Source organism: Magnolia sinica, chromosome 8, assembly GCF_029962835.1.
Source record: "Magnolia sinica isolate HGM2019 chromosome 8, MsV1, whole genome shotgun sequence".
Lineage (NCBI taxonomy): Eukaryota > Viridiplantae > Streptophyta > Magnoliopsida > Magnoliales > Magnoliaceae > Magnolia > Magnolia sinica.
In genome coordinates, this window is record NC_080580.1 from 87,376,132 (window position 1) to 87,388,131 (window position 12,000).

The window sequence follows — 12,000 nt, forward strand, 5'->3', positions numbered from 1 at the left end:
AGCCAGACTCAACTTGGATGATGGATGAGTGGTCATTCCATGCTTTCCCTTAATGCTTATTCACCTGCAACATAACATGATGATATCCATATAAATCATGTGGCCGAATCATAAAAAGGTCTATAGATGAAATCACAACAATCAAATTTTATTAAGTGGCCAAAGGTAGAATTTATGTTATTTACTATCAAGATTTATAATCTTAACATTATAATATGCTATAGCATGTTTGATCATTCATTTTCTTAGTCATTGATTGAATGGTTAGTATTATTATTAAAAGGTAGGGCCCATATGTTTGATCATGTGGACCAATGGTTTAACTATTTAGAGTATAATCAATATGGACCTGAGACATTAATGGCATGATTAAATTCATCCAACTAAATAGATTTTATGAGAAGGATGGATGACCAAAGGCAGGGCCCACCTAATATTGGATAGTCAGAACCATTCAATTAAAGTATTTTCTGAGAGAGATTTGAAATCAAAGATGGGAATGAGATAATGGATGGTCTAGATTAACGATAAGATCTTTTCTAGGATTAACAAATACATACTGTCATTTCCCTAGCCTTTGTTCTCCTGATCAAAGTGAATTTCTGTGGTAGATTGGAAATTAAGGTTGGGAACCAAATGATGGACAGTTTAGATCAATGCTTGTACTATTTTATAACTAATATGAACCATCCATTTCCTTGCAATGAATGGATGGTTATGATCAAGAGAAAGATAGGAAATCAAAGGTGGGGCATACATGACAAATGGTCCAGACGACTGAGGGGAGCTTTTTGTAATATAACCTATGAGACAATGTGGCCCACTTGATGGAAACATCCTGTTTTTAACATTTTCGAACACACGGATAGATTTTTCCCGTTGAATTTTAACCGTTCTTTTAATCTACATTTAACCATCAATTTGATAATGGAAGGCTAGGATTGCTTCATCAAAATGATGCAAAAACATATGACCAATCTATAATGGGACCCACAAATTGAATGGTCTGGATGACCCTACATAAGCCACCACCATTGTCAAAATGGAGTCCTCTATCATAAGTAATAATTCCCGTGTGCGCAGTACCACCTCGATTCATGGTCCACCAATGTATGTACGGCTAGAAACACCCGTGCAATCTACGCACGCGTGTGTACAATCGATGACATGTGGCATGATGACCCACGAACATCTCGAGCTCGTTTAATCCAACGGTCGACATTGCTCTACGGACTGCAGGCTCACCGAGCCCCATGCTAGACACCATCACCACCATGTGGGCCCACAAACATCCATGTTAGAAGAGGTGGGCCATGACACTTTATGGACAGATATAATCAATTCAAGTAGGGTGTGTGGGGCCCGCAATGTCCCCTTCATGAGCACTCAACATCATATGCTCCCTCACCCATGGTGCGTGGGTTAGTGGAAGTTGTGCATCATATCATGCTACATACATGCGCATTAATAAGATTACTTAGATGTATGTGATTGTATGCTTTTCATTAAGACCATATTAAAATTGATGCCTGTGATAACTTGAGATTAATAGCACCCACTGAGTTGATCACTCACTCCCACTCTGGGACGGTGTTTTAAAACACCAACCAGACCCATTCATAGATGCAGGTGACTCAAGGCTTAAGGAGCCTGGTGAGGCGAGCTTCGAGGAGGAGGACGAGCTGTCCTACTTCCAGTTGATGGACGGTTCTCCGCCAGCTTGAGAGGCGGGATTGGATCGCTGAGCAGGGGCTCAGTTTTATTCCTTTTTGGACTTACTATTCTTTTGTGATTTTGTTGGGTAGCATCTTATGCGACCCATGTATTCTTTGGACATGTATATATATATATATATATATTCGATCTCTTTCATTTCGGTGGACTTGTGTGGTTGTGCTTCATGTTCCAGAAACTCCAGTTGCGCATTTAAAGGCTATTTGACCATTTCTTTCTTCATTCCTTGGTGTTTTTACTATGGATTGCTGATATTCTTACTGTAGATTGCTGATATTCAATGTATATCGTCAACATTCTCTGTGAATCACTGATATTCATTGTGAACCACAAATATTAAGAGTAGACCATTGATATTTGTCACATCCTGGATTTTCACTGTTTTGGATTTCCAAAATTCCTTTAATTTTTTTTTTTTAAATTTTAATTAACTTATAATATTACTTATTAACCATTAGCACTCAATGTTAATATATACAGGGGTGGTGCCAGTAAAGAACTGCACCAGTCCGATTAATCAGCAGTAGGAAGCCAATGAATCCGCCCGATCACTTGAACATCAGGTGTAGTGTAACGTCCCGCCCAACCAGAACAGTGTCCTGGGGCGTCCACGTAGGATTTGCCACAAGACCGTTCGTTTAAGCTACTCGTAGTGAGGTATCACAAATAAATTAGACCAAGATTTGCCCAATTGATTAGGCCAGACGGGTCCTGATAGAACCTGGTGCGGGCCTCCAAGCCAGATGGCCGTTTACACCTAGCGACAGCCCGTGCGGGCTGTACCGCGACGCGGGAAGGTCAGAAAAATCTAAAAATTTAGGAAACCATAGAGCTCACTGGGCTTGTGGACCATCGCGAACCACAGACCCAGTGGACACCCAGAAGTGAGATCTGACACTGACTAAATGCACCCCACTTATGCAGGACTGGAATCTGGCGCTCGCAAATGAAGCTGAGATATAAGGCTATCCAGCCGTCGGATCTCTTCTACATTTTCAGAGGAGGTCTAATGAATTTTTCTACACCCGTCTACGAACTCTGGGACCCGATCGTGGAATGGTGACCGTTGATCGTAAATCGAGCTCGTCGACCAAACTCCAGATCCGATCGTCCCCAAATTTTGCGTGGCCCTTCATCGGGCCATGGAGCACCTATCCTATTAGTTTCATGGCTAGAAGGCCACCAGAACTTTCTCAATTCTCCAAACAAGCTCTAGAACACTCGTTAGTGGGCCACTAGTTCCAAAACTATAGAATAATGTTCGTCTTACTGGGCTCGACGTCCATCGCGGGAGTCGGACTCGGGTAGTGTCCAGAACCGCTCAACTTGAGCCGAAGGATGAGTGCATGAGAAGCGCAAATACCCTAAAGAAAGGATCTGGAACTTAAGTGAATTGAGTCATCCACTCTTATGCAAAGTTGAGGATTTTGGACCGTCGGTTTGCGACCAAACTTCACACGTGGAGTAAGGATATTTCCCTGCTCATATCCGTATAGTCGTGGCCCCGATCGACCATCGGTGACCGTTGAACAGATTTCTAATCATATCTGTCGATCGGCGCATCCAAATGGCGGGCCGATCATGTTCATACGTAGATCATCATTAGGGCTAACTATCCTACGGTGTATATCAATATGTATACCCTATAGTGGGCCCTAGATCTTGAAAAGACCCTCCCATAGGTCTAGTATAGTAAAAACCCAACACTTGGGGCCATTTCCACCAAATCTGGCATTATAAAAGGGCCTCATTTGGGCTCTCTCTCTCCCCATACGATTTTGCCCTAGAGAAGGAAAGAGAGAAGAGAGAAAAAGGAGAAGAGAAAGAGGAGAAAGGAGGAGAAAGAGAGAGGAAGAAGAGAGGAAAGGAGTGAACGTGAGCAAGGTGGACCCTAGATCGAGGTGGGGCCCAAGGAAATCAAACCCTACAACTTTCTACCTCGTCTCCAAGAGGAAACCCTCCTCCGCGACCGTCATTTCATTCCGTTGATCGCCTAGGTAAGATCCATCACCCATTTTTCTTGAAAACCTTATGATGAGGAGGGGTTTACATGAGATTCTAACATGCAATGCTTTGTTTTAGGGATTCCGGCCAATCGACCCAAAATCCACACTCCTAGGTCGTTTTCCAAGTCTTCAACGATCCATAGGTGCGGACTATTGCTCTTAGGTGGCCTAGCACCAATTCTAATATGAGATTAATGATTTTGGTTGCTTAGATGTCATATTTGGAGAATTTAGAGAAACCCTAGGAGTTGTAGGTTTGTTGAAATAATATGGAATTGTTGCTTGACTCATATGATGATTGATTTTGCCTCTCACATGACATTGATGTATGGTTGACAATATGCCCATGGTTGCTTGATTCTTTTCCTCACATGTGGTGTTGCTTTATGTATATGATTCATAACCTTGTGCACATGATTTCTTGGGATGGAGGAAGTGTTTAACTTCCTCACACACTCACACACTCACATGCACCTTAGTTATTAACAATGTATATTTGCTTGCAAGGATGTCCGTATTGTATGGATGGAATGCATAAGTATAGGATACTATTATGCTTGATGATTTTTGAATAGTTGGCATGCAATGAATCCCCTCACCCTCCTTGGGTTGGTCAAGAATTTGAGAAGTGACGGTAGTCCCATCGGTTGGACTATGCTATGGCTAGACCCATGCGTTTGGGCGGGTGTGTTCGGGTGGCTGTAGTTCGACTACATGGGTCCTTTGTGCCCGATGTCACTCGCCTCATGCTCGCCCAACTCGGGTGGTCTAGCCTACTATCTGACCAACCTTGTTTGTTAACCTTGTTTGCTCACACATGTATGGAACCTGGAACACCCTACAACCGTTGTTGCTTATCAATAACCCACTTGAAATTTGGTCCACAGCCTCTTGAGCCGGGCATGGTGGAATGGGACACTATGTCCGAGCTGTCGGCCTATGCTTGGGTACCGCACCTCCCCGTAGTGACCGCGAGCGATCCCTTTCTCATGGCACTCCTCATGTGCTTGAAGTCGGGGATGAGGAACCCGACGGGATCACGGACCGCGGGGTCTCGGCCTCACGCATTGGGGGGTCTTGGCCTCGCAACCCGTTTAGGGCATTGATACATGGGGTGTACCAGATTCCTAAATTTGCTGGATGAATGGACCTAATTAATCACACGGCTAACACGATCACATGCATCGCATTAGTTAGGGTGGCGACTCGGCAGTCGAGTCGCACCGAGGGAGTGTTGGCATTGGCGATCGTTAGATGGTGTCGCACGAGGAGCGTTGTTGTGAGGGCATGCATCATGTCATGCTGCATACATGCGCATTAATAAGATTACTTAGACTTATGTGATTATGCTTTTCATTAAGATCATATTATAATTGATGCCTGTAATAACTTGAGATTAATAGCACCCACCGAGTTGATCACTCACTCCCACTAAGGGACGGTGATTTAAAGAACAAACAAGACCCATTCATAGAAGCAGTTGACTCGCGACAGGAGGAGCCTAGCGAGGCATGTCGAGGAGGAGGACGAGCTGTCCTACTTCCAGTTGATTGATGGTTCTCCGCCAACTTGAGAGGTGGGATTAGATCACTGAGCAGAGGGCTCAGTCCTATTCTTTTGGTCTTGCTATTCTTTTACGATTTTGTTGGATAGCATCTTATGCGACCCATGTATTCTTTTGGGCATGTATATATATATATATATATATATATATATATATATATATTTGTATTCAGTCTCTTTCATTTCAGTGGACTTGTGTGGATGTACTTCATGTTCCAAGAGATTCCAGACTGCGCATTTAGATTGGATCGCATATTAATGAAAATTGGTTATAAGTGACCTCGGGAACTCGGGAGTCGAGTATATGCACGACCCTCGATTTTCAGGGCGTTACAGTCACAATGAGAATATCTAACCATCATTGTTGCGCTATTCTTTTAGACATATCATATTTATATTTTACCTGGTGACGCCTTTGGCGACCCGTTGATATATTTTGTAGACTTATGAACATTAGTCATTTTCATTTCAGTAGACTAGTCGTGATTGTGATTCGTGTTCCAAACAATTCCATACTGTTCATTAAACCAGATTAAACACAAAATAGTAAAATTTAATGGTAAGTGACACCTGAGAAATTGAAGGACGAGTTCCTACACGGCTCCTGAAAACCCGGAGTGTTACATGTATATTATTGACACATGGCATTCTCTAAGCTGTTTGGCTGTAATAAATTGGGTGTAAACCGTTTCCTTCCCCCTTTTGCCCTATAGTTATCCTAACCAACAACATATAATTATAGTAATAAAACCCAATAAAGCCAGACTCAACTTGGATGATGGATGAGTGGTCATTCCATGCTTTCCCTTAATGCTTATTCACCTGCAACATAACATGATGATATCCATATAAATCATGTGGCCGAATCATAAAAAGGTCTATAGATGAAATCACAACAATCAAATTTTATTAAGTGGCCAAAGGTAGAATTTATGTTATTTACTATCAAGATTTATAATCTTAACATTATAATATGCTATAGCATGTTTGATCATTCATTTTCATAGTCATTGATTGAATGGTTAGTATTATTATTAAAAGGTAGGGCCCATATGTTTGATCATGCGAACCAATGGTTTAATTATTTATGGTATAATCAATATGTAGCTGAGACATTAATGGCATGATTAAATTCATCCAACTAAATAGATTTTATGAGAAGGATGGATGACCAAAGGCAGGGCCCACCTAATATTGGATAGTCAGAACCATTCAATTAAAGTATTTTCTGGGAGAGATTTGAAATCAAAGATGGGAATGAGATAATGGATGGTCTAGATTAACGATAAGATCTTTTCTAGGATTAACAAATACATACTGTCATTTCCCTAGCCTTTGTTCTCCTGATCAAAGTGAATTTCTGTGGTAGATTGGAAATTAAGGTTGGGAACCAAATGATGGACAGTCTAGATCAATGATTGTACCATTTTATAACTAATATGAACCATCCATTTCCTTGCAATGAATGGATGGTTATGATCAAGAGAGAGATAGGAAATCAAAGGTGGGGCATACATGACAAATGGTCCAGACGACTGAGGGGAGCTTTTTGTAATATAACCTATGAGACAATGTGGCCCACTTGATGGAAACATCCTATTTTTAACATTTTCGAACACACGGATAGATTTTTCCCGTTGAATAACCATCAATTTGATAACCACTAAATGGACGGCTAGGATTGCTTCATCAAAATGATGCAAAAACATATAGCCAATCTATAATGGGACCCACAAATTGAATGGTCTGGATGACCCTACATATGCCACCACCATTGTCAAAATGGAGTCCTCTATCATAAGTAATAATTCCCGTGTGCGCAGTACCACCTCGATTCATGGTCCACCAATGTATGTACGGCTAGAAACACGCATGCAATCTACGCACGCGTGTGTACAATCGATGACATGTGGCATGATGACCCACGAACATCTCGAGCTCGTTTAATCCAACGGTCGACATTGCTCTACGGACTGCAGGCTCACCGAGCCCCATGCTAGACACCATCACCACCATGTGGGCCCACAAACATCCATGTTAGAAGAGGTGGGCCATGACACTTTATGGACAGATATAATCAATTCAAGTAGGGTGTGTGGGGCCCACAATGTCCCCTTCATGAGCACTCAACATCATATGCTCCCTCACCCATGGTGCGTGGGTTAGTGGAAGTTGTGGGGCGCATCATTCTGTCTAGTGATAAAGGGAGCTGGTGTGAAATTATTCTTATTCTACGCATCCCCACATCTCAAAGCAATCCACCTCCTTTTTACTGTTTTCTCCACTTTTGAGAATGTCATGAATTTGCTTTTTTATTTTACTCCTTTGTTTCTTTCGTAATATAAGGTTAGGGTTAGGGTTTCTTATGGCTCATGTGACACGTGTGCCTGCAAGATCTTGGCTGTTCATGAAGTGGGCCCCACTAATTATGTGTGGTGGACGGAAAATTGGGCTATTTTGGCCATTGGATGGGCCGCGCATTGGTGCATTGGATGTGGATGGTTGGCCAGGTTTTATGACCGTCCATTTTTTGATGCATGCTCTTGCTGCCCATGGGATGGATGTACTGGCTTGATTTTCGGAAAGTTAGCTATGCATGGTGGATCTGGCCGGTGAACGGCTGAGATCTCTCGTACATGTGGCATAATTGGTACGTGTGGGGAGTTGAAGCGTGAGTGGCCATTACATGTTGATTGATGCATGAAAGCTAGGATTAGGGTATGTGGAAATGACTCCACTTATAAGTAGTTATTAGACAAGTGGACGGTCTGGATAGGCCGATCCACTCATCCACATCCGATCGAAGGTGGGGCCCACAATCCCATTAAAGAAATTAACGAATTAAGGAAAAAATGTGGAAAATCTCCCTCTCAAAAAAAAAGGAAAATGAGGAAAGAATACTAACTAATTAAAATGTCAAAAATTACAAATGTTATTAAATTAGAAAACTGATTACCTACATCCGGCTGAATGGTGACTTAGTATGCCGCGATGGATTGCCTACCAACTGTCATGTGCGTAGCACATCTGATCCGTTCAAAATGTGGGCCCCACCATGAAGTCACTTTATGAAACTGATCTAATCCTCAAGTGGGCTACATCTTGTACGTTGAGTCAGATCGTCGGCTGTCCATTTATTTCAAAGATGTGGCACACCTGATGAATGGACCGACCAGATTTTGTGGCATGGGATCGTAACGGTTGGGCCCACCATTTTGAATAGCTTGTTGCCGTACATAAGCTGCGATTGGCAAGGAAAGAGGGGGATGCAGGCTAAGTAGGCATGCAGCTGGCAATAGGTAATGTACGTGGCTTGCGAACCATGGTTAGGTGATCCGAACCATTGGTCTATTGATTCCCAAGGTGGACCCATACATCGCATGAGATTGGAAAATCCAAGCCGCTAATTTTAAGAGATTCTTCAGTTGAATGTCGACCGTTGTTTGTATCTCTTTTTCATAGGTCTGAAATACAAAGGTTTTGATTGTCCTATCCGGGATTTTATTTTTTATTTTAGCATATTCTATTCATAATGGGGGCATCGGATTAACGGTCTGGATTGAACCGTGGGGCCCACTTTTCAGATCTTAAAACTGGCAAATACTGTACAACGCTAAGGGCCACGGATCAGATAGTTTCCTCTTATAAGATCTCCGTTATGCATCCAGTGACAGGTGTAGCCCACCCAATGGATGGATCGGGCTGATTTCTTATAAGCCGTTCGTTATGGTGTGGCCCACCTTTTCCATGGATCAGATCTTCTAATCACGTGATAAGTTGCCGGTAAAGCAATGGCCGTATGTTAAAGTTCAGGTACAGCGGCTGTATGGTATCATTTCTCGTTTAAAATAAAAAATTAAAATTAAAACCGGTCCTTCAAGCCAGGCCTGCACAGTTCACGTGGAACAATAAAGACCGCAGCTTCAACGGTGGGCCCCATCCATCCGATTCGCTCATCCATTCATATTTATTAAGAGAGAGAGTTCCGTGTCAGGCAATCCATGCTTCGTACACATGCACTCCGATTTTCTACACATGGAATAGCGTAACTCAAATCGAACCGTCCAAATGGTGGGACTCCCACTAACCAAATATAATGCTGAGTTGATGTCCTCAATGGTTGATATTTAATGGACGGCTGGCATTCAGAGATTATGATGGCTTAGTCCATCTGATCTTTCGAATATGAAAAATCTAAGGTGGGCCCACGATATACATTACACGTGTACAACTTTGATGGTTAGAAGTTTGCTAATATCACACGGGTACATAAGCCGGCCTATCTACACATCATCATATGTACCAACGTGGCTCACGAGTACAAGATCCAAGCCGTCCATCAGGTGGATCTCATAGTGGGATGCCGTGTCCAAACAGTGCAGAACCACCTGATCGACGGCTTGGATCTCGAACCACCGTGCGAAATAAACACGTGTGAGATTAGATATCGATATCTGTACTTGTTCTAGCAACTCAAAAATAAAATAAAGGAAGCTTTTGTCATTTCCCACAATGAGGAGCACTTCCATTCCATTTCTAAAAAGTTGTTATTGAGGACCCATGTGCTTGTTGGTGCCATAGCCCTTAGATTATGTCATTTTAGGTGGGCCCCACACCCATCTTTTCGAATAATCCCGTATGATGGTCCTTTTGGGTGGGCCCCACATCCATTTTATTTTATTAACCTCGTATGATGGTAGGGGTATGGTGATTCCACACGCGTGGGAGCCACGTCAGACCACAGGTAGGCACACGTGCTGATGTGGGACATTTTTGCAAGATCGGATCCTTCCATTGGATGGACCACAGTGTTTAGATATTCTTTAATGAAAATCAGGCCCAAAGGGACAGATGGCTAGAAGAAATTTTTTTAACCGTTGGTTGACTTTCTACATTGTGGCCCACCTTATAACTGTAGGTGGATGATTTTTTTTCTGAGGTAGAAGATCTAAACAATAATTTCAACGTGATGGAAAGCTCAGATCTCATACACGCGTTTTGATAGTGTCACCATTCTCTGTGGACGGGTAGGGCTCCACGCGCGTGTGGTATCAGCAAATCTGTATTATAGTAGTGGCTGTAAAAAGCTTAGTTCATCGCAGTCACATTGCACACGTGCCATACGAGTGCATCGTGTTAAACTCCCCCAGACAGTGGGACTGATAGGGTATAACCACAGGTTAAGATTGATTAAGTAATCCTGACCTTAGATTAATCAAGACAAGATGGTCTTACACTACATTTTAGTGGCTTTTATTTCAAAGGTCTAGATCATCCAATCAAGACCATATTTAGGAAATGTATAATCCTCAGTGGGACCCTTCTATCCAACGGTCTAAAATAATTATAGTAGGACCCACTCGGACCCATTTAGAAATATTCACAGTAATAAGGTACGGAAATTTGTACTGGATCATAGTCCGACGACGATTTACAAGCTGTATTTCCACCTATCGTACGCTAATTAAAGAAAAAAGATTTCGTACTGCCCTCATTACCATAACCTTAACGTACAACTGCATGTTATCTTGATTCTATAAAATTATTAGAAAATCAGAACCGTTCATTTGATCTATGTATCCTTTATTATCATCTTATTTAATAATATGGACCATCCATGTATTATATTTTCCATATCTACATGATGGCTCAGATTGTTTGTCCTTCCATGTATTTCTACGTTTTCACCAAAATAATAAGTAAATCGACCTACTTTTCATACTTAGTGATCTGATTGAAAGGTCCAACCTTTTGGACGGATTTGATTTTCCACACGTACGGAAGGTTGGCAGAAAATATGTGTAGTACCGTAAGCTACATGCTACTTATCATCTGTCAAAAATAAAACACCCAGCTCTTTTGAATGTTTTTGTCGGAGCGTATACACACACGATTCTCTATCTTCACAAAATAATAATCAGAACTATTTGATACTCTGGTCGAAGGTTCATACACGTGGCAGATATTGAATTCAATTGACCCGTCCAGATCATGGGGATATCCTTAGATAGGTCAAAACTCGGAGGTCAAATTCATTGGATGATCCTAACCTCTAATTAAAATGCCTTTCTTTCCCACCAACATGTCACTTGTGTAGAACATCTGGGCCGTTGAAAAGGTGTCCCACACCTGAAAGATCACTTCACTCGTTAGATCGGCCACACCCGTATACTGGGTTGGGCCATTGGCTGTTAGTTGATTTCTAACGATGTAGATTGCCTGATCATCATGGCTTTCGGTCCATGTGATCTTTCCTATCTGGGCCTTTTATATCTCTGTCGCATGCATTCGTAGACATGTGGATCTTGAGTTTGATTCGCTTGAACTACTGGTAGGTAGCGTTTGGATATTCTTAAATCGTAGTTTGTAAAAGCAAAATAAATAGTGATAGAAAAATCATCCACTCATAGTGACCGTTCCTTCTCAATCACGGCCACCAAATGAACGGTTAAAAGTAGTCCAGATGGTTTGGAAGGCTAGGATCATCTGATCCATCTAAATTTAGAGCTATGCATCATCCATGATGTAGCCTACAATTTAGATTGTCCGGATCGTGGTTGTATACCATATACAATGTAAGTACTACACTTGGTTGAAATTATCACCTGTCCACATCTCTGCACAGTACACATGGTTTCATAATCCAGACCGTTGGTCCGTTCAGTCCCATCACAGATGAACCATGACTCAAAAATCT